Genomic DNA, 23,768 nt, shown 5'->3' on the forward strand with positions numbered 1-23,768 from the left:
ATTTCACCGTGTTAGCCAGGATGGTCTCGATCTCCTGACCTCACGGTCCGCCCACCTCAGCCTTCCAAAGTGCTGAGATTACAGGCGTGAGCTACCGCGCCCTGCCCAGAAGCACTTTTAACAGGGGACTACTACGTTTGTGCCTTTAGAAAGTTAACTGTGGTGATGGCATGGAAGATGGAGATAGAATTGTGGTAGGGAAGCTGTTCTGAGGCTAGTATTGACAAAACTCTGTTACAAGAAGGAACACTGGACTCTCACCTTCCTGGGAGCATCACTCAGTGCTGGGGGATTGAAGTTCTAAAGTTGGATTAAAAATTACTTACTAGAAAGCTCTTAAGCAGCAGTCACATGGGAGATAAACATATGGAGAATTAATAAGTCCAGCAAAGCAAGGCTGTTCCTCACTTTGGAATAGATTGCTGTTTTAACACTTGAACAACAGAAAAAGTAGTTGACTTGCATTTGTTGAATAAAAAAAAACTGTCTTCAGATATTATTTTCACACTCATGGTGGCACTGTACATGCAATGGGGACCACAGGCTCTTGTCTGCCTCTCTCCACAGCACAGCCTCCTTTTTTGTTGTTGTTTCTTTTTCCTTCTCTCTCTCTCTCTTTTTTTTTTTTTTCTACAAGCTTTTGGTTAAATTGTGATAAGTCAAATATGCAGATGATGAGATAGTAGTGTAAAAACAAGAAAGGAAGTAGATAGCTGCAGGGAGGATAAAATGGTTTTGTGCCTACATAAATCGTGGCTATTTAAAAAATATTCCTCAATTCTTTCTCCTCTTAGTCTTTATTCCAAACGTAACTGCAGATTTTTCTATCATATTTTTACTTTACAGTATTGTTGAGGGGTAAAGGAAGTGATTATTTTCCCCTGCCCAGCATCTAAATTCCCTTCCTACTTTTGGGAAATTTTAGTCTGGTGATTCTTGCTGGGAGCCAAGGCCACATCCTGCCATAAGTGCAAAAATTGCCAGTCTTCTTCCTTCTCTGATCTTTTTTTCAGGCAGGGCACTGGCAGGTGACCCAGGTACCACGGATTGGATGCATCCCGGCAGTTCTGAAATCAGGATCTTGTGATAGAGTGAGGCGGGGCTGGGAGCACCCATTCCAGGGGCATAGCCGTGGTGTGATTTTGCCTGAGGTTCTGGCCACTGAAGGCTTCTCATTTCGGATTATTTCCAAGCATGGTTCTTTAACCTTCTTTGCTATTCTGGAAGCTCCTGATGTCCTTTCTACAAATCTCTGTTCTGCTTAAAGCAACTGGAGCAGGTGACTCTTGCTTTCAACTGTGAAGTGTGACAGATTTTTTAAAAAGGGGGGAATTTTCCAGGATCCTGGTCCCAGTCCACAGCCACCAGGGTAACATGCCTAGTGACAGAGCTGTGTGCATGCACATCCAAGTACACGCACATCCAAGTACACGCACACAGCCTCCTTTACTTAGGCTTTCTTTGCTGTCTAGGTTAGGTTTTGGGGGCTTAAGCATGTTTGACTCCCGGTGAGAAGGGCCAGGCTGCACTTGCTGCTCCGGTTCACAGCCTGGGGGAGTAGATAGAGCATGAAGAAGGAAGTGAGGAGGAGGAAGCCCACGGCAGAGAGAGACATGACTTTCACCCTTGCCTTGTCCCGGCCCAGGCAGTGTTGACCTCGGAGGGCCCCTCACCCAGTTGTACCTCATATCTGGTCTGGTGGGGGCAAAACACATCTTTTTTGAATAGAAGTGAGTTTGCATTGGACACGTTTTCAGTGTTTCTAGCTGCTACAATTAGCAGACAATCCTAAAGCTGCAGAGGTGCTTCTGCTGAATTTTTGGTTGGTATTTGAAAGCATAAACCCAGAAGGATTGTGTCATTAAAATGAAGAAGAAAACATAAGGGGAAGTCTTTCCTCATTATTCACCTGGAAAACTCCTATTCACCCTTCATTGCCGTCCTCTGCGAACTTAACCTTGTTCTCCAACTTCTCTCAGTATTAGTTACTCTTTCTGCTTTATTATTTTTATACCTTGTATATATTTATACTATGACACATTTTTTACTGATTATTAGTCTGGCTCACCTATTATACCCTAAGGTTTTTGAGGGTATCTTGAGTATCTCAGAATGTTTTACTCACAATGCTCCTGACACCAAATATGTGGGAGTTTTCCACACCAATGACCAATTCTCCTTCTCTCAGGACACCAACTGGTTGTCCTACAGTTTAATTCGATTCTGGCACTAACTACCCGGAGTTCGTGTTGGACTGTACACATCTAATCACTCAGCCTCCAAAGACTGTCCTCACTTCAGATGCCGGACCCAAGTACTGTGTGCCCAGGCTACTCACATTGCTATCTAATTTGGCTACAAAGTTGGAGGTTCTCACAAGCCTCCCCTCTTTAAGGTTCAGTAATTTGCTAGGATGACTCAGAGCTCAGAAAAGTACCTATATTTACCCGTTTATTATAAAAGATACAACTCAGGAGCAGCCAAATGGAAGAGATGCAGAGGGCGGACTATGGCGGTGGGCGCAGAGCTTCCACACTCTCTCTGGGTGCAGCACCCTCCCAGTGTCTTGACGTGTCTACCAACCTGAAAGCTCTCCAAACCCCATGGGATTGCTATGTTCTACCCACACTGATTTTTCTATTTTCAGAAGGCGTTAAACTCCTAGCTCAGAAGACGCTGTTTTCTGTTCCTTCCCAGGGCTTCCCATCTTCAAATGTTGGGCTTCATCCCAACCTCAGACCTCAGCTCAGCTCCCCTACCCTCCCGGTCGACTCAGTGGGTCTTCTTCCTACATGTCTCCAAGTCAACACGGTTATGTTTTCATTGTAGCATGTAACAGAAGTTACAGTTCTCTTGTCTGCTCTCTTCTGACAACTGCTGCCCTCAGTAGCCTCTAAACTGAGGGTACACACATTTCATTCATTTTAGCCTCCTCTGGCACACACCAGCTATTCCATATACTTTATTGAATGAGTGAATCATTGATTAAGGTAAAAATCAGTGAGAAAATCAGGATGAAGATAAAATAAGAGGAGAAAATATGCCATGAATTCAGAGGAAATGTCAGAATACAAAAATGCAAGTGCAAGATGCTTTACCTTCACTAAAGGAACATAAGTTTAGCCTTGAACTTTCTCACAGCTCAGGTAGAGAGCAGTACTCTCAGTTATGTGATTCAGGCCCCTGAGATAAAGATCAGACCTTTTAAAATCAGGAGAGATGCAATTATTCCTAGAAATCGCCCCTGAGAGATATTTCTCTTGGGGGTCAGATAGAGCCTCGGGACATCCTAAATCAATATATTAGAGCTTCAGTGAAATTTCTGCTTTATTGTAGCTGCTTTCTACTGGAAGCAGCTTCCCATGTAAGCCCCTTGAAGAAGGACCATATTTATTTGTTGTTATTTATTTTAATTTTTCCCTAAATGGAAAAGTAATATATTACTATTTCTGATTATAAAAGTTATTCGTGTTCACTCTAAAAATCCCAAACCTTTGAAAATGTGTGAGTTTTGTTAGCTATTCTCCTACACCTATTAAAAAGGGGATTATTCAGCAAATTCTGTTATGTGAACTACTTTTTTCTCCCAGTAATGTTTTTGGATATCTTTTCATGCCAGTTCATATAGATCTCCATAGTTGTTTTAATGCCTGTATCGTATTCTATTCTGCGGTTCTACCGTAATTCATATGACCAATCTAATTTTTGTCCAAATATTTTGCTGTTATAAATATCCTAATATTTTTTGCTATTATAAAGGTATAATATTATACCTATAGCTTTATTCACGGGTCTAATTATTTCCTTAGGATGTGTTTTTCTTTCTTTTCTTTCTTTTTTTTCTTCATTTTTTTGAGACAGAGTCTTACTCTGTCATACAGGCTGAAGTGCAGTGGCACAATCTTGATGCACTGCAACCTCCGCCTCCCGGGTTCAAGTGACTCTCTACCTCAGCCTTACAGGTAGCTGGGACCACAGGCGCCCACCACCACACTCAGCTAATTTTTATTGCATTTTTAGTAGAGGTGGGGCTTCGCCATGTTGGTCAGGCTGGTCTCGAACTCCTGACCTTAAGTGATCTACCCACCTTCGCCCCTCAAAGTTCTGGGATTACAGGAGTGAACTATCATGCCTGGCCTCTTTTCTTTCTTTCTCCCTTCTTGTTATATTTCTTTCTAGTTACTCCTTTGGCACCAGTTTGAAAATTTTTCCTAAAATTAATTCTAGGAAAAGGAACTGCTAGGTCAAAATGTGAGTATAATTAACATTTTAATAAATATTTCCAAACTACCTTCCCTAATGATGAATCAGTTCATACACTCACTGGTTGTGACTGAGAATTTTCACTTTTCAGCAGTCTCCCAAACACCATGCTTTTTTTTTTTTTTCATTTTGCTTTTTACAGCTTTATTGAGGTATAATTGACATATGCTAAACCACACATATTTAGCATCATTCTTTTAAACCGTTGCCTGGTTGATGACAAATGATATGTTATTGATGTAATTCACATTTCTTTATTTACAAATGAGATTTAGCATCTTAGCATATGTTCATAGAACATTATTTTGAGTGCTGCCTGCTCTGTGGCCCATTTTTCACTTAATTTTTAGCCTTTTTCTTAAAGATTTATGATTGAAACTCAGATTTGGATTTGCCATTAAAATCAAGTTAAAGTTAAAATCTCAATTTGTCTCCCAGTGGCTTGGCTGACATCTGTGCCAGTGCCTGCCTTAACTGATGCTGTGACATCACTAACCACCAGATAAGTAAGGGTGTAAAAAAGGAAAATGACATCAGTTGCATAGAAGGCTGCTCTTGGTCACTGGTTTATGATGCGCAGGTCTATGCAAACCAACCCCCAAAGGCCAAGGGAACTGAAAGGCTGAAGGAAGAGGCTGAGAAATCTAGTTTCTCAGAAGCATTTAATGGGGACTTATGAACAGAAGCAGTGTCTTGGGCAGCCGTGAGACAGTGAATCCCCATGCCTGCCCTCCAAAAAATATCATTTATATAGCAACCTTTTAAGGTAGAGACACATGCAGCTGACCATGTCTCAGACTTTCTTGCCAGGACAAATGACCACTGGGGAGGTTAGATGAGCATCTTTATGAGGAATTATCTATGCCGCAGGCATTGTTTAAAGACCTTGCTGAAGAACACCTTGGTCTGCAGGAGTCAAATTATCTGCCATCATGGCAGTTCCACTTCAAGATGGCATCACTCTTGTCATGCAACAGTCTGTTTTCCTAGAGTCAGTCAGGGTTCTGTCAGAGAAACAGACCCAGTAGGACACACACATACATGTTCATTTGTTTGTTTGTTTGTTGCTTGATTGATTGCAAGGAATTGGCTTACATGTGTGTGGGATTGACTAGCCAAATCTGAAATCTTTAGGGCAGGCCATCAGTTCTTCTTCCTCAGGGAAATCCCAATTTTGCTCTTAAAGCCTTTCACTGGCCAGAGCAGGTCCACCAGACTATCCAAGATAATCTTCTTTACTTAAAGTCGGTTGATTGTGGATGTTAATGACTTCTACAGAATACCTCCACAGAAACACCTACACTAGTGTTGGATTAAATAGCAGGGTACTACAGCCCAGTCATGATAACACATAAAACTGACCAGCAGAGTTGTCAGTCCTCAATTGTCTGAGAAAAGAAGCATGAGATTCTCAACTAAGGAGGAATCTGGGGAGGAGGGTAGGGTCAGGACCAAATGGTATGAAGATGAGAGGAGAAAATAGGGTTTTCATAGCTCTTGTAGGGACAGCAATTAAATCTGCAAACCACTGGGAAAATCCTGAATTTAAGATGTTTTCTGAATCACTCATCTTTCATCCAGGTAGTGAGAAAGTACCAAGCCACTGAAAGGAGTTATACTTTCCTGAAACACAGATATCTTTTATTTCTTTCTTCTACCGCTTTCTCATCTCTTCCTTCCCCACATTACCTCCTTCTTCTCTTAAAGAATTTAATGTCTTACATGGACAGCTGGTTGATCTTAGAACCAGGGTAGCATCCTAGAAAAAAATAGAAGGAACCCAGTGGAGCCCAGCTCTGTGAGGACAAATACCATCGTCTTCATCAGGAATGTTCCATCATGTATCTACTGCTAGCAGTGCTTTTTCTTTTCTTTTTTAAAGTATAATAAGAATTGTAATAAGTTTTGTATCAGATTTTAAAATTTTACATAGCATTTTTATATGCACACTTTATTGTATATTTCATACACATTTCCCAACAGCTCTGTAAGATTAGATTTCATTATTTCCATTTTACTATTGAGACAACTTAGGCACAGAGAGATGCCTGCTCAATGTCATCCAGCTAAAAAGTAGAAGAGGAAAAAGAGCACACATGAAGATGATTTATCCCTTAATTGCCTTCCTTCTACTGTGTTTCTTGTTGGAATATTTATATGCTCCATAATTTATTTTTTAAGGCCTTTAGCTTATTCAAAATAAAGGGTTCAGCTCCTTGGATGAAAAGCCTTTTAGCTATTTTAACACAAAATAATTGAATAAGGCCTGGGTCAGTCCATTTTATGTTGCTATAAAGGAATACCTAAGGCTGGGTAATTTACAAAGAAGAGAGGTTTATTTAGCTCATGGTTCTGCAGGCTGTACAAGAAGCATGGAGCCAGCATCTGCTTCTGGTGAGGCCTTCTTCATGGTGGAAGGTGAAGGGGGAGCGGGCACGTCATGTAGTGAGAGAGGGAGCAAGGAAGATCCATGATCTTTGAAAAAACCAGCCCTCCCATGAACTAATGGAGTGGGAACTCACTCATTACTACAGGGATGACACTAAGGTAATCATGAGGGATCCACCCCCGTGACCCAGCCACCTCCCATTAGGCCCCACCTTCAACACTGAAGATCATATTTCAACATGAGATTTGGAAGGGCCACACAAACAAATCATATCCCCTGTCTATACACCATAATTTTATTGCATGCACAGGACACATTCTTCTGCTGAGCAGGTATTCTAGGAAACCAACGTGTTAATCAGATAATTGCTTGCATTGTTGAAAATTGACTAGAAGGAATGGAATGATATTACATGATATATCCATGGAGTTATAGACTCTTATGCAATTTTTACTATTAGGGATATTTGTGTCTAAAATAGAGAACTGGTTATTTAGAAGCAAGGTTCTCCTCCCATAAATGGACCTGGGGTCCCACTGACTATAGTATTGGGTGTTTAGAGGTGCAGATTAGTTGTAGTCCTGCCTTCTACACTGAACATGGAAAAAATTGAGAGGCACATGAATCAGACAGATATTACTGATGGAACACATTGCTGAGAAGGCTTAATCAATCTTCAGCCTTGAATTAAACAGACCCTCTGAGTTCCAGTCTCCTGCCAGCCTCCATCTCATGGCAGAGCCTGCCCGGTAACCTTTGGTGTATGGGAGAGGGAAGCAGGCAGGCTGACATGAGAGAGAAAGCCCAGGTGGCTCACTGCAGCCATCGAGTTCCTTCTCCCAAACTCACCCCAATGACAGCTCATTCTTCCTCCCGGGTCAGCCCCTCTACATGAGTGTGGCTGTACCAGTGGTGACAATACTGGAATACTTCCATGCAGCTGACAAACAACATCCTCTGTAGCCTCCGGCCCCTCCTTCCGACTCTCAGACCTCCCAGCAACAGCACCTGGCAGGGGCACCAAAGACCCCCCTCCAGGTGGCATCTTTTCTGATTGGTGGTGACCATGCTTCACTGGTTGTTAAACGTCCTGACTGTCATATCCTAGGTGTGGAGAAAGGGGCCAGGAACGTGCCCCACCTCCTCTTTTCTATCAGGGAATCATGATTCCCTGCTTGGTATGAAAACCTGAGGTGTAGAAAAGTGTTTCCCCCAAATAATGTTACTTTCCAGCACTCCTTTTCCAAAATTTAACAACCAACCATTAAAAGCCTTTATTTGTGTAGCAGTGGCTTATTATAGAAATGATCGTACATTATAGAAATATTGTTTAGTTACAGCGTTTAGTAATCAAACTGCTATCTCTGAAAGCAATTCTAAACCCTTTAGAGACCTGGAGGAGACACCCAGTCTTAAGAGTTGTGTGTTATTTAGGCCAGACACGGTGGCTCATGCCTGTAATCTTAGCACTTTGGGAGGTCGAGGCAGATGGTCGAGGCAGTTACACCTAAGGTCAGGAGTTCGAGACCAGCCTGGGCAACATGGCAAAACCCCATCTCTACTAAAAATACAAAAATTAGCAGGGTGTGGTGGTGCACACCTGTAATCCCAGCTACTTGGGAGGCTGAGGCAGGAGAATTGCTTGAACCCGGGAGGCGGAGGTTGCAGTGAGCTGAAATCGCACCACTGCACTCCAGCCTGCGCAATGGGAGCAAGACTCCATCTCAAAATAAAAGAAGAGTTGTGTGTTATCTCCTGGAAGTGAAAGTTCTGGGGAGAATTTCCATAGTTGCTCTTTCTCCTGTCCATTAGTTGGGTTGATTCTCCGTATCTCAATCAGAGTCCTTACTGAACCTGCCCCAAGATATGGGATGAGCCATCAGTTGGGCCAGCAGCTCAGTGAAGATATCGCAAGTCCTTGATTCTCTCTCCCGGTCCAGACTGAGAAATTGTTGGAAATCCATTATTTTAGCTCAGCATAACGCAGACCATGGTAATACTCATCAGCTTAACCTGACTTTTATACATTCTTGCATATTTTCTTTCTACTTTTTAAGCTTCAAAGTTCTGCATGTGCTGCAATGAGATACCACTGTACACCCTCTCAAACGTTCACAACTTAAAAGACTGACGATACCAAATGCTGGTGAGGATCTGGAGCAATAGGAGCTCATGCATCACTGGTAGAAATATGAAATGGTACAAACACATTGGGAAACAGTTGGTCATACACTCACTACATGACCTAGAAATTCCACTCCTACATATTTATCCAAAAGAACTGGGAAAAAAACCCAAAGTCCATTAACAGAATGAATAAACCAATCTTGTTATATTCATACAATAGGATACTACTGACAATAAAAAGAACAAACTGCTGATAAATCCAAAAGCCAGAAGCAAAAAAGAACATACTGTGTGAATCCATCTACATGAAATTCTTTAATAGGCAAATCAATAGTGAAAGCATATCTTGTAATCACACTCTAAACTCTCAAATTGGATACTCCAATTATATACAATTTATTCTCCAACAAATCTTTATGATGTCCATGTGGATTTCCAAGTAATTTTTTTTCAGAAATCACATAGAGAACTTTAAAATCAACTGTATTGAAGTATAACTTGTAGAACATTTAGAATGTGTGTGTGTGTGTGTGTGTGTGTGTGTGTGTGTTTGATGGAGTCTCACTCTGTCACCCAGGCTGGAGTACAGTGGCGAGATCTTGGCTCACTGCAACCTCCACCTCCCAGGTTCAAGAGATTCTCGTGCCTGAGCCTCCCGAGTAGCTGGGATTACAGGTGCCCGCCACCGTGCCCGGCTAATTTTTGTATTTTTAGTAGAGATGGGATTTCGCCATGTTGGCCAGACTGGTCATGAACTCCTGATTTCAAGTGATCCGCCTGCCTGAGCCTCCCAAAGTGCTGGGATTATAGGTGTAAGCCTCTGCACCCAGCAATATAGAACATTTCTGTCATCTAGCAAACGAAGTCCTAACTGGAACCCCAGAGGATCTCGTTAAAGAAGCAGGGCTAAACTAAGTTAGGCTGTGGGTTCCATCCATAGTGCCCTCTTTCTACACACACACAGTTGCCCCTACAGTTACCCACACCCTGCATCCCTAATTTCTACCCACAAACGGCTGGGCACAGTGGCTCACGCCTGTAATCCCAGTACTTTAGGAGGCCGAGGCGGGCGGATCACCTGAGGTCAGGAGTTCGAGACCAGTCTGGCCAACATGGTAAAAGCCCGTCTGTACTAAAAATACAAAAATTAGCTGGGCTTGTGGCAGACACCTGTAATCTCAGCTACTTGGGAGGCTGAGGCAAGAGAATCGCTTGAACCCGGGAGGTGGAGGTTGCAGTGAGCGGAGATCGTGCCACTGCATTTCAGCCTGGGCAACAAAGAGAGCCTCCATCTCAGGGGGGGGAAAAAAAGTAGTAGTAACCACACCACCTATTGCATAGGGATGTTGTGAGGGTTAAATTAGGTAACGTCTGTGATGTTTGTAGATCAGCACCCAACACTTAGTAAGCCCTCAATTAAGCATTAATCATTATTATGAGTGTTGCTACAATTTTGTAATTTCAAGGTATTGTGGGTTTCAGATCTGCCCACAAGAGGGCACTGGTGACACAGCTCTGCCTCAAAAGGTTTCCAGTTGAACGACCAGGCAGCTTTGTTTGTGTCTAAGGAACTAAGGGTCCGATTTCTCATGAACTGCTGAATCACAGATTTTAGAGCTGAAAGACACACTGCAAGTGATCTAATCCAATCATCAGCTGTTGCAGTTAGAAGCCACGGGCGGGTAAATGTGGACCAGGTGAGTACGACTTACAAAACCAACAGTCACGGGAAAAGCAACTTCACATGCGCTCTCTGTGGAGTTGAAAGGTAGGACAGAAACACCATCTTTCTGGGAGTAAAAATGCACCAAAAGTGTTAACAGTAGTGCCAGGCTGAAATGAAAAGAAGGCACTGAGGTGTATGTATGTGTGTGTCTCTGTGTGTGTGAGAAAACCAGAGAGAGAAGAGATAGGTCATGGAGATTTTTTTTTTTTTTTTTAAAGATGAAAACAACAGATACTGGTTCTTTCTTCTGGACCAGCTCAGGAGACCAAAATATTCAAGATTGTCTTTGACAGGCTAAGCCTGAGAATGTCCCATACCCCTTCTCTTCTAAGGGGGAACTGTCCCACTTGCAGCCCCTGTAACTCAGCACCTGTTGGATCCCTCCCGCTCCTCTTCAACCGCACCTGACCCCAGGATTCCCATTCCTTAACCTGGCCTGGGACATTCATCTCATGGTCTGAAAGATGCTTTGGGCCAGTGAGATCCCTGCTTTTCAAGATCTAAAGGATCAGAAGATGGCGTGGTGAGCAGTGGGAGCACAAACTAAAACTTCAAGGAGCAGAAAGGCTGCAGGGTGACCCGGTGGCCTCACACAGGCCAGTGCATGAGGGAGCCTGCCTAGGTGTCAGCCATAGAGGAGAATAAGCCCACTGCAAGAAGCAGAAGGGCTGCGAGCCGCCACCAGACTGCATGCCCCTGGAAGAACTGGAGGAGGTAGCAGCCTAGTGCATCCCTCGTTCCCCTTTTTGAAGCAACTTGTTTGGGTCTCTAGTTTCCCACAACTAAATTCTGTACAGAGAAAGTTTTGAAAGCCTGATCCGATTGAAAACCACGTGGCAAAGGAACATTGTGTTTATGTAGAGACATCTCATTGTAAGAAAGCCTGCAGGGGTGTGTGTGGAGAGGGAAGAGAACAGGAGATGCTACTGCTGCTGCTCCTCCTTCCCCTCTTCCGTGTCCTTTTCCCTCCTCTTCCTCCTCTTCCTTGTCTTCTTTCCCCTCCTCCTCCCCTCTTGTCTTTTTCTTCTTCCTTCTCCTCTCCTCTTTCTCTCCCTCCCCCTCCTCTTCTTTCTTGTCTTCCCCTCCTCCTGTTTGTCTTTTTCCTTCTCCTCCTCTTTCTTATCTCCTTCCTTCTCTTCCTTAACTCCTTCTTCTCTTCTTCTTCCTCTTCCTCCTTCTCCTCCTCCTTTTACTTTCTTTCTTTCTTTTTTTTTTTTTTTTTTTGAGACGGAGTCTTGCTCTGTCGCCCAGGCTGGAGTGCAGTGGCGGGATCTCAGCTCACTGCAAGCTCCCCCTCCCGGGTTCACGCCATTCTCCTGCCTCAGCCTCCAGAGTAGCTGGGACCACCGGCTCCCGCCACCATGCCCGGCTAAATTTTTTTTTTAGTGGAGACGGGGTTACACCGTGTTAGCCAGGATGGTCTTCATCTCCTGACCTCGTGATCCACCCACCTTGGCCTTCCAAAGTGCTGGGATTACAGGCGTGAGCCACCGCGCCCGGCCTATTCCTCTTTTTCTTCTGCTTCCCCTCTTCTTCTTCCTTAGCTCTAAGAGGAATTAGAACAAAACTTTTTACTTTAAAATCATTTCATAATTAGAGAAAGTTGCAAAAGTAGTACAGAGAATTCCCATACCCTTTTGCTTAGATTCCCCAAATGTTGACATTTTTATGATTAAAGAAATTGTGAAATATTTGTACAATGCAATACAAACCGTAATTGGCCACATTAGCTAACACAAACCCTAATGAGCACATGGCTAATTAGCATATGGCTAATTAGGGTTTGTATTCTATTGTACAAATTTTAACACTTGACAAATGTTAACAACAAAGTTGAGCAAAAGAGTCAAATCATGGAAGACATTCAATAGTGATCACTTACCATAAATTTCACAGACAAAGCCAAGCATTACGTTGTTTACACTAGAGATCTACCCGTAGGTGGTAGAAATGTTTTTTGTTTTTGTTTTTCAAAGCACGTGAATGATGAACATAATGCAACATAGTGGTTGTCACAGGTGAAGGGTGGAGGACAGGATCAGGGAGAGGCACTCCAGATCTTTGAAGGTACTACTGATATTCTTTATTATTGACTGATTTGTTTTTAATTTAAAAAATTTACACATAGTAGTATATATTTTAGGGGCACATAATGATGTGATACATGTACTATATAGTGATCAGATCAGGGTTAATTCACATATCCATCATCTCAAACATTTATTATTTCTTTGTGTTGGGAACATTTAATATCATCCTAGCTAGGTGAAGCAATATTGTTAACTACAGTGATTCTACAATGGTATAGAACACTAGAGCTTGTTCTTCCTGTATAGCTGTAGTTTTGCATCCTTTAACAAATCTCTTCCCCTCCCTCCCTCACCTCTACCTCTCCCAGCTGCTAGTATCCTCTGTTCTGCTTTCTACTTCTGTAAAATCAACATTTTAAGCTTCCACACATGAGTGAGAACATGTGGTCTTTAACTTTCTGTTTCTGGCTTATTTCACTTAACATAATGTCCTCCAGTTCCACCTTGTTGCCACAAATGACAGGATTTCATTCCTTTTTATGGCTGGATAGTATTCCGTTATGTATATGTGCTATATTTTCTTTATCTGCTGTTGTACACCTAGATTGATTCCGTATCTTGGCTGTTGTGAAAAGTGCTGCAATAAACATGGAAGTGCAGAAGTCTCATCAATATACTGATTTCCTTTCCTTTGAATAAATACCCAGTAGTGAGACTGCTAGAGCATATAGTAGTTCTATTTGTAGTTTTTTGAGGAACCTCTACACTGTTCTCCACAGTGGTTGGACTAGTTTACACTCCCACCAACAGAGTGTATGAGTTCCCTTTTCACCTCATCCTCAACAGCATTTGTTGTTTTCTGTCTTGTTAATAATAGTTATCCTAACTGGAGGGAAATGATGCTTCATTGTGGGTTTGATATGCATTTCCCTCATCAGGGAAATTAGTGATGTTAAACATTTTTTCATATATTTGTTGGCCATTTGTATGCCTTTTGAGCAAATGTCTGTTGAGATCATTTACTCATTTATTAATTGAATCGTTTAGTTGAATTAGTTGAATTTTTGCTGTTGAAATGTTTGAGTTCCTTATATATTCTGGATATTAACCCCTGTCGATGAATACTTTGCAAATATTATATCCCATTCTGTAGACTGTCTCTTCATTCTGTTGATTGTTTCCTTTTCTATGCAGAAGCTTTTTAGTGTAATATAATCTCAGGTGTTTATTCTTGCTTTTGTTGCCTGTGCCTTTGAGATCTTATTCATATAATCTTTTCCCAGATCAATGTCGTGAAGTGGTTCCCCATTGTTTTCTTCTAGTAGTTTTATAGTTTCATGTCTTCCATTTAGGTCTTTGATCCATTTTGAGTTGATATTTATATAGGGTGAGAGGTAGGATTCTAGGTTTTCTTCTGCATGTGGATATTCTCTTTTCCCAGCACAATTTGTTGAAGAGACTGTCCTTTCCTTAGTCAGTGTTCTTGGTACCTTTGTCAAAAATCCAGTGGCTGTAGATACATGGATTGATTTCCAGGTTCTCTATTCTATTCCATTGGTCTATGTGTCTGTTGTTACACCAGTACTATGCTGTTTTGTTCCTATAGCTTAGTAGCATAGTTTGAAATCTGGTAGTGTGATGCCTCCAGCTTTGTTCATTTTGTTCAGGATTGCTTTGGTTATTCAGGGTCTTTTGTGGTTCCATACAAATTTTAGAATTTTTTTTTCTATTTCTGTAAAGAATGTGATTGATATTTTGATAGGGATTGCACTGAATCTTTAGATTGCTTTGGGTAGTACAAATGTTCACATTTGTGTGAACTTCTCTCTGTGTTGTATGTGTGTGTGTGCATATTGTACTTCTGAGATGTCTGAGTTGAGGATGCAGAAATGAAGTTTCTTTACCTCCAAATATTTTTATATTTCAATGAGTATTGCTGAAAGATAAGATATTCTTTTACATAATGAGACTTCAGTGATCAAAATCAGAAAATTAACATTGGTATGATAGTATTATGTTTTTAAAAATCTATACATTATTCAAAATTTGCCACTTGTGTTCTAATTCAAAATTTGCCACTTCTAATCCAAAATCACACATCGCATTTTTTGTCATAACCCTTTAATCTCCTTTAATGATCCCTCAGCAGTCCCCTTGTATTCTAAGAGTTTCTGGACCTGACTTCTCATGCTTTTATCTTCCGCTAGGTTTCTACACCTGTGTGTGCCACCATGCTTTGGCCTTGTATCAGATACAGGCATGAGGCTCATCTCTGTCACCATTCCCAAAAAAGGAATATGAACATACCATTTGTGAGTTTAGGAAGCTCCCTGCAGATGTGAAATCCCATGAGAAGAGACCACATGGCCCATTGCCTGGCCTCCTGCCCATCTGGGGCCAGTGTGCTTGTCCCTTCACACATTGCTGCCTCTTGAAGTTTATGCATGCTACCATTCAGGCTTACTTACCTATCTGAACTGTCATTCATTCATGGGAGCTGAAGACTAGGAGTCGGAGTTGGATCAGGCAGCAGGTGTGTTGGGTGGTGGGAAAGGTGGCTCTGTGGTCAACCAACGTGACTGCTATACAAGCAACTTGTTAAGCTTGTCCAGACCCTGCACCCATGTGGGTGACCAACCCTGCCCTGCCTTCTACTTTATCAACCTCATTGCCTATAGTATTTGTTTTTCCACATACCTCATCCATGCACTCCTGAAATCACACACTCCTGAAATCGTGATATCATCATCACCAATCATTGCATCACCTCTGAAACCTCAACTCCAAGCCTCTCACCATCTGAGCACTATCCTATTACCTCCAGCCCATTCACTCTTCTCGCCTCACTCAGGCTATTTGACACTTTGAGCCCTTGATATCTTGAAACTTGTGCTCTCTCACCATCAATAGCCCTATGTATTTCAGCCCCTCCAACCTCATTTTTCTCTACCCTGCCCTGCTTGCTTTGTTCCAGCCATGCTGGCCTCTCTTCTATCCTGGGAGGCGTCTAGCTTGTCCCATTTTATGGCCTTCGTACTTGATGTCTCCTCTGCCCAGAATGTTCTCCTTGCATTGTTTTGGTTTTGGTTAAGAACACTTTTAAACATCTAGTTAATAATTAATCCATACATTAATTAATGAATTAATTATTAATCCATACATTAATTAATGAATTAATTATTAATCCATAATTATAACTTATAATAATAAAATATTTATATTCTTATTTATAATAATATAACATAAGCTAATCATATTATTATATATAGACAAAATAATTAAAATAATTTATAATAAATATATTTATAATTAATGAATTATTAATCTGTTAATTTATGAACTAATGCTATATTTATAAAATGCACATCACGTTTAGAGAACAACAACATATCTTACATTCATGGACCTGCTAACCATTTCAGTCATTTACCATAAACTCTGTGAGTTCCTTCCTGATCTCAGCCCCTCTCCTACTTAGTCTGAGATAAACGTTAGCCTAAATTTTGTGTTGAGATTCTCTTGCTTTTCATTATAGTTTTACCACATCTGTTTCTATCTCTAAGCAATATGTTGTTTGGATTGAATGTTAGTGGAATCACAATACTTCTGCCACTTGCTTTTTCACTCTGCTTTATGTTCTTAAGGTTCATCATGTTTGTGTGTAAAGCTGTAATCCATCCATTTTCACTGCTGTGTAGTATTTCATTACATCAAAATACAATTATCTGTTCTACTGTTGATGGACATTTGAAGTTTTCCAGCTTTTTGCTATTACAATAAACTAAACCTTCTGAAACATATCTCCTAATACACATGTGCAAGATTGATTCCATATAACTAGGTATAGACTTGTGGGTTCTAGGATGTAAGCATATTCCTTTTCTCTAAGTAACATAAAATTGATTTCAAAATGGTGATACCAATTTACAATCTTATCGTCAATGAAGAAGCATTCCTATTGCCCTATACCCTTGTCAATATTTGGTATCAAGTAACTTTTCAAGTCTTGCCAGTCTGGTAGGTATAAATGATATCTTGTGGTGCTCTCACTTGCATTTTGCTGATTATTTGTCATGACTTCTGCAAGGCTAGCTTCTTCTTGTCATTCAAATTTGAGCTTAAACACCTGGAGTCATCTTGTCCTTCTTAACTATGTCAACCTATTTTAATTCCCACTATCTGATATTTTCCTTCCTCTCTTTTTCAAAAAATGTTTGTTGGTCTATTTTAGTTCCTCCTCTACAAAGCTTGTAGATAGTGGCTGCTCGATAGATACTTATTGACTATTTATTAAATAAATAAAATGTGCTAACTTTAGTTCTGTTCAGATCAATACTTGCTTTCTTCCTGCTTGGTATATGTTCTTTCATCTTGCTTTCAGTTTCATCTTATACTTTCTCCATTGTCTTTTACTCTCCATTAATGTCTACTTTTGTGTTTATTCTCATTCCTGCTAACTTCTTTCTTCCTAGAGAGGTCTCTCTCTTGCTTCCATGCTTGTTGCCAGACTTGAAACTTCAGGATAGCTTACTCATATTTTTCAAAGTCAGCTTTTCAATTTAATAACCCCTGTACCCAGCTCCCACTCCGCTACTTGACACCCCTGGGCCTTGGTCAGTCAGAAGCAGCCTGACTCTAGAAGACACAGGAGACAAGAGCCAACAAAAATCATCAGTCATTCAAATCATCTGCCAAGGATCCTAAAAGAAAAAACCCTGAGGGTCCCTACCTTTTGTTAGAGGTGCTAAACTCTAGAAGCAAAAGGATGTCTTGTCTAGAGCTCATTTCAATGTAGCCTTCCCTCACATTTCCTGTCAAATTTCACAACTTTGATATTGCAATAGCAGCAAATTGGGGTAAATATGTGTGGAAAATAGAACCACATATCACCCAACAAAGTTTTAAAGATGAATGAGGCAAAAATATAACTTATCTTCTGAAACAGTGAAAGTAATCTTTTTTGTGATACCTTTTATGAAATATGATCTCGTGTTACTTCTATATTTGAAATTATGTAAGACAAAAATTCCATTTTCATCATATATTTAAATATTTTTTTAAAAGATTGTTTTATGCTGCATAAGCATGGCAAATTAACTAAATGTGCTTTCCCCCTCCCTCCTAGAACTTTAATAAAATATCTGTAAAGGAAGTGAAAAAATACAAAAGTCCAAGAGGACAAAGTGGAATGAATATGAAACAGCATCTGGTGAGAAAATTTTCAACAAAAAATTTGATTGATGGAAGATTTGTAACAATGTTGGTGTCTACAGAGGGGAAGTTTGATGGGAAATGAGTGATTCCTCTTCAGAGGCACAAAAAGGCTTAAAACAGGTGTGAGATACCATGAGTCAAAGGTGGGAATGGGGGCATTTTCTGGAAGGCTGTATGTGGAGTGGTGAGACATCCTCCCCTGTCCTCATGAAGCTAGGCAAGTGCCCTCTCAGAGCCCAGGCTGGAGTGCAGTGACGCAATCTCAGCTCACTGCAACCTCCACCTCCCAGGTTCAAGCGATTCTCCCACCTCAGCCTCCTGAGTAGCTGGGACTACAGGTGCGTGCCACCATGCCTGGCTATTTTTTTTTTTTTTTTTTTTTGAGACAGAGTCTCACTCTGTCACCTAGGCTGGAGTGCAGTGGTGCGATCTTGGCTCACTACAACCTCCATCTCCTGGATTCAAGTGATTCTCCTGTCTTAGCCTCTTGAGTAGCTGGGATTACAGGCATGTGCCACCACACCCGGCTAATTTTGTATTTTTAGTAGAGATGGGGTTTCACTATGTTGGCCAGGCTGGTCTCAAAGTCCTGACCTCAAGTGATCTGCCTGCCTCAGCCTCCCAAAGTGCTGGGGTTACAAGCAGGAGCCACGGCGCCTGGCCTGGAGGTTTATTCTCTATGGAAACTGAATTTGAGAAACTCAGGAGAATCATGATGAACGTGAGTGAGAATAGATGGGTACAAGTTGAAAACAAAGAAATTAACTTACAATCTGCACATTGAATAGTAGACTCTCAATACCCTCCCACAATGCTCTGCTTTAAGGAAGCTAGCAGTCAGGATTACAATTCTCCCCATTCCTGGGGAGATTGGAAGCATCTTCTCTGGACTATGTGAATGAATTTAGAGAAAACATCTCAGGCACCACCATTTGGAGGACCCTCTGGCAATGAAGAAGTTGATGTTCCAACTGATCTCCCTGTGGTGGGTCCTACAACCATGCACAACCTGACCCTGCAATTCGCTTCAAGCTTGAATATGATTAATAGTCAAGACTGCCAGAATTTGTAGGTAGCTTCCAAAATGAAAGAGCACTAGAAAAAAAAAAGGACAGAAAAAAATAGAACATGAAGAAAAAATATCAGGCTGAAAACAGAAAAAAAAATACATTAATTTTAACATTCTATGGTGGGGGAGTGAGGGTGAGTCTCTTAAGGGATAGCATGAGGGAGATCTTTGTGGCCATGACACAGCCAGGTGGGAAGGGGTCCCCAAAGCAATCCCAACTGACCGGTGCACTGGAGTTCCGCTGTGTGCATTGGGGAGGAGCTTGGCCCCTCCTCTTCCTGGGTGGAGTCTGGAATTCAATCTGCGAGGCGGGAAGCACACTAGCAGGGACTCTGGATTTGTGGAGAGGCCCTGTTTCCCTTTTTCCTTTTTGCCCAATAAATTCCATTATTCTCACCTTTCAAATTGTCTGTAAGCCTAATTTTTCATGGCCATGTGACAGGGACCTCGTCTTTAGCGGAACTAAGGAGAGAGTCCTACAACAGTGATGTGACATAAAAATATACATGCACATTGCCCCAATATCAACTTCCTGATTTTGATACTGCATTATAAGTATGTAAGATGTAGTCATTGGGGAAAACTGGGTGAAGGGTACTTGCAACCTCCCTGTACTATCTTTGTAAATTTGAATCTATAATTATTTAAAGACAAAAAGCTAAAACAATAAATATCACCAGTACATTAAGATATCGCATCTAGAATAAGAACCGCTGTTGGATGTGGTTTGTTAATACTTTGTTGAAGATTTTTGTATCTGTGTTCATCAGGGATATTGGTCTGTAGCTTTCTTTTTTGTTATGTCTTTGTCAGATTTTGGTATCAGAGTGATGCTGGCTTTGTAGAATGAGTTAGGGAGGAGTCTCTCCTCTTGCATTTTTTTGGAATAGTTTCAGTAGGATTGGTGCCAGCTCTTTTTTGTATGTCTGGTACAATTCAGCTGTGAATCCAACTGGTCCAGGGGTCTTTTTGGTTGGTAGGTTTTTTTTTTTATTACTGATTCAATTTCAGAATTCAATATTCATCTGTTCTGGTTTTGATTTCTTCCTGCCTCAGTCTTGGGAGTTTGTGTGTTTACAGAAATCTAGAGATTTCCTCTAGATTTTATAGTTTGTGTACATAGAGATGTTCATAATAGTCTCTGAAGAGTCTTTGTATTTCTACGAGATTGCTTTTGATGTTACCTTTGTAATTTCTGATTGCACTTATCTGGATCTTCTCTCTTTTTTTCTTTGTTAATCTAGCTAGTGGTCTATTGATCTTGTTTGTTCTTTAAAAGAAGCAGCTTTTGGTTTTGTTGATCCTTTGTGTGGATTTTGGGATACATGAAAAACAAAAAGAAATATTTCTTTGAGATTAAAAATGAGACATTTCTAAAAAATGAGAGGACTGAAAGATAATATGGATGAAATCTCATGTAAAATAGAAGCAAAGTTAAAGTGATAGAAAATATGAAAGGAAAGAAAATTAGAGGATCAGTCTAAAAAGTCCTATAGGAGCTAATAGAAGTATCATAAGGAGAAGTGAGAAAATAGGAGGAGAAAATTATCAAACAATAAAATGAGATCATTTCCTGTAATTGAAGTCTTGAGTTCTACGTGACAGGACTCACCAAGGGTCCAGCACAACAAATGACAAAAGACTGTCAAAACTTGCCATTATGAAATTACAAAACACAAAAGATAAAGATTCTAAAAGCTTCTAGAAACAACAACTCACAAAAGAGTGTGAGTCAGACCAATAGCAGACTGCTGACATCAAAAGTTAGGAGACAATGGAGGCCTTTCTTCAAATTCTGAGTGACAATGATCTTCAATCCAGAATTCTGGAATCTAATATGCCACATACACTGATATTAGAATCAAGGCATTTTCTGACATACACATCCTCAAAACAATGTTCTCCCATTTACAAGTTATTGAGAAGTTACTGGAGGATGTGTTCCACTAAGACAAAAGAGTAAGCCAAGAAAGAGGAAGGTAAAATAAAAGATCTAACACAGGACAATGGCATAAGAAAAGTCCTGAGATGACAGTGAAGGAAAGTGACAGGATAAACTTGTATAACCAACTTGGGAAGAAAACAGTCCAAGCTGAAGCAGGAGAACAGAGGACCCCAGAGAAAACACAAAAAGTAATTGATACAGTTGAGTATCTGGAAAATATTACCGATGAGTATATGACAATGATAAAAGAACATTAGGAAAAATTAGCCACCGATGCATAAAGTATCACAGATGAAAACAAGCAAATACTTATTCTTAGTAAAATGGAGGATTATATGATAAAGAGACCTGGTCATAGTTCACAAGTCATGGACGGGGGATGATATTTGACTTCACCAAAAGCTGTGTCATAACTATACCAAAGTAATGTTAGGAGGGGAATTGGGAGTAGGAAATGTAATAGGTGAGTTTTTTTCTACCATGACAGAAAGTCAATAAATACTACTTAAACCAGATAGAACAGAACATTTATAGTTAAAGCATATCATTTGGAAATATCGAGGTAAATACAAGTAGAAAGAGCTAGAAAAGTCGAGAGTGGTTGCTGCTGGAACAGGATGTGGGGAGACAGGGCATATGGCTATGGATTTCATTATAAGCATTTTTTTTGAGACAGAGTTTTGCTCTTGTTGCCCTGGTTAGAGTACAATGGTGCTATCTTGGCTCACTGCAGCCTCTGCCTCCTGGATTCAGGCGATTCTCCTGCCTCAGCCTCCCAAGTAACTGGGATTACAGGTGTGCACCACCAGGCCCAGCTAATTTTTGCATTTTTAGTAGAGACAGGGTTTCGCAATGTTGGTCAGGCTGGTCTTAAACTCCTGAGCTCAGGTGATCCACCCCTCTCATCCTCCCAAAGTGCTGGGATTAGAGGCGTGAGCCACCATGCCTGGCCAGACTTTGAAATTTTTTTTTTAAGTTTTAAAACTATGGATCTATATGTGTTTAAAAAATTAATATTGATAATGTCACCAAAATCTGTGTAAGTATTGTGTGTAATTAAAATTAATAAAATAAAAATTAAAATCACTTAAAATAAAAATGAAGTAAAACCTCATGTTTCCATTGCGTTGCTATAAAGAAATACTGGAGGCTCGGTAATTTATAATGAAAAGAGGTTTAATAGGCTTACACATCTGCAGGCTGTATAGGAAGCATGGTACTGGCATCTCCTCCTGGAGAGGGCTGCAGGAAGCTTCCAATCCTAGTCAAAGGTGAAGGGGGAGCAGGCATGTCACATGGCAAGAGAGTAAGCAAGAAAGAGAGAGGGAGGACATACCACATTCTTTTAAACAACCAGATCTTGCTTGAACTCAGAGCAAGAACATGCTCATTACTATGAGGAGAGCACCAAGCCATTCATGAGGAATCTTCTCCCATAACCCAAACACCTCCCACCAGGTCCCGTCTTCAACATTGGGGACCACACTGCAACATGAGATTTGGAGAAGACAAACATCCAAACCATATTCCCTCAATTACTCAAAATTAATTTTCACCGGAACTTCAATAAACATTCTTTTTATCTCTGTACGTGAAATATAAAGGAATGATAGAAATTAAGACCAAACAGCTAATCCAAGAGATTGTATTTTTAAACAGCAATTTCCTGAAGAATCTTGTGGGATCATCAGTCCAGCTTCCCCTGTCTTCTTCTCTATTGTATTAAATCTATGTCTTCAATGAGATTATTTTTAACATTTTCAGTCATCAAGAAAACTCCAAGTACGTTCAATCTGTTTACTTCAGAGAATAGACCAATACATTTAAGACTTTAAAAATATCAATAGTTGATATACAAAAGGACAGGGGCCACATCTATCTTATGTGTTTCTGTAATCCTAGGTCTAGAACTGTGCCTGGTGCATTGTAAACACTCAATAATTTCTCATTGGGTCAATGATTATTATGAATCAAGGAAGTCATTTGACCAGAAGATCCTATTCTCTTTGCATTCCACTTCCTCAGACTTTTAACAAATGCACCAAAGTGACATTCCATATTTCTGACTTTAATACAGGTATGGTTTTTGCCAGTTAAAGAAATTGTTTCATTTTTAAAGATTACAACAAGTAACCCAGTACTCTGTCAATCTTCAAAGTCCGCCTGAAAATAAGACTAGTTTCTCTTGCATGTGCATTGCCCAAGTTTCACGCTACAGAAATCCGCCCTCCGCAGCCCTGCAAGTGTGAGTCAGTGGAGCACCAGCCACATCCTGTGGCCTGCCACACTTGTATTCTGGCATCTGCTAATCTGATGAGAAAGGGAACCTGGCCTGAGGGAAGGCAATCCATTGGCCAGCCAGCAACCTCTGGTACATGAAAGTGAACTGAGCCAGTCGAGTGCTCTGTCTTAAAAACTTGGACTCAGATAAGGAGAAATGTAGTCAATTTGTGCTAGTGACAAACACGGAAAAGATCACAGGACAAACACGGAAAAGAATAGAGTAGGGACCGTAAGAAAGAATGGCTGTGTTCCAGTCAAAGTTACAAAGAAGTGGAAACTGAGTAAGTAGAGCAGTTAGTACTAGGACAAGAATAAAAGAACCCAGATTGTAGATAAAGTCGTACCAAAACTAGAGCCCTAGAGGGTATGCCAAGGTGTAGGAATGTCTGAGTGGCAGCTCAAGTCCCTAGAGCAGCCACAGATCTAGAAACCCTCTCTCAATCTAGTCCCTATAACAGTTTTTGTTTTAAAATTTCAGAGACCGTTACTCTTTCCTATTATTTGTATCTTCATATAAATTCCCTTAACTTGAGCTCTCTGGAAGAGCTTATATTGCTTGCAACCAAATGAGTCTTACCAGAAGTAACTTGGAATACGTTATTGAGGCTGCGTCATTTTGATGTTGACAAAGATATTTTTGTTATGGGTTTCATACAAGTAGAAAAGGATAGCAAATGCAAATGCATATGCAGATAATATTGTGGTACAAAGAGGACAGCCAG

The 23,768-nt window shown here is 40.7% G+C and overlaps 2 long non-coding RNA genes across 2 annotated transcripts in view; one reads left to right on the top strand and one right to left on the bottom strand.

Annotated features, from left to right (window-relative positions):
* Positions 1-14,827, bottom strand: part of LOC117063280 — a 36,130-nt gene extending 21,303 nt beyond the window's left edge. Inside the window, exon 1 of the long non-coding RNA XR_004428846.1 lies at positions 14,815-14,827. This is a non-coding gene — a long non-coding RNA (uncharacterized LOC117063280). The remainder of the gene's footprint in view (positions 1-14,814) is intronic.
* LOC117063281 lies at positions 10,037-17,689 on the top strand. The gene is made up of 3 exons (XR_004428847.1): positions 10,037-11,028; positions 12,482-12,572; positions 17,661-17,689. It is a non-coding gene; the product is annotated as an uncharacterized LOC117063281 (long non-coding RNA).
* Positions 17,690-23,768: the final 6,079 nt, after the last annotated feature.

This window comes from Trachypithecus francoisi, unplaced genomic scaffold (assembly GCF_009764315.1).
Source record: "Trachypithecus francoisi isolate TF-2019V2 unplaced genomic scaffold, Tfra_2.0 Lachesis_group18, whole genome shotgun sequence".
NCBI classification, from domain to species: domain Eukaryota; kingdom Metazoa; phylum Chordata; class Mammalia; order Primates; family Cercopithecidae; genus Trachypithecus; species Trachypithecus francoisi.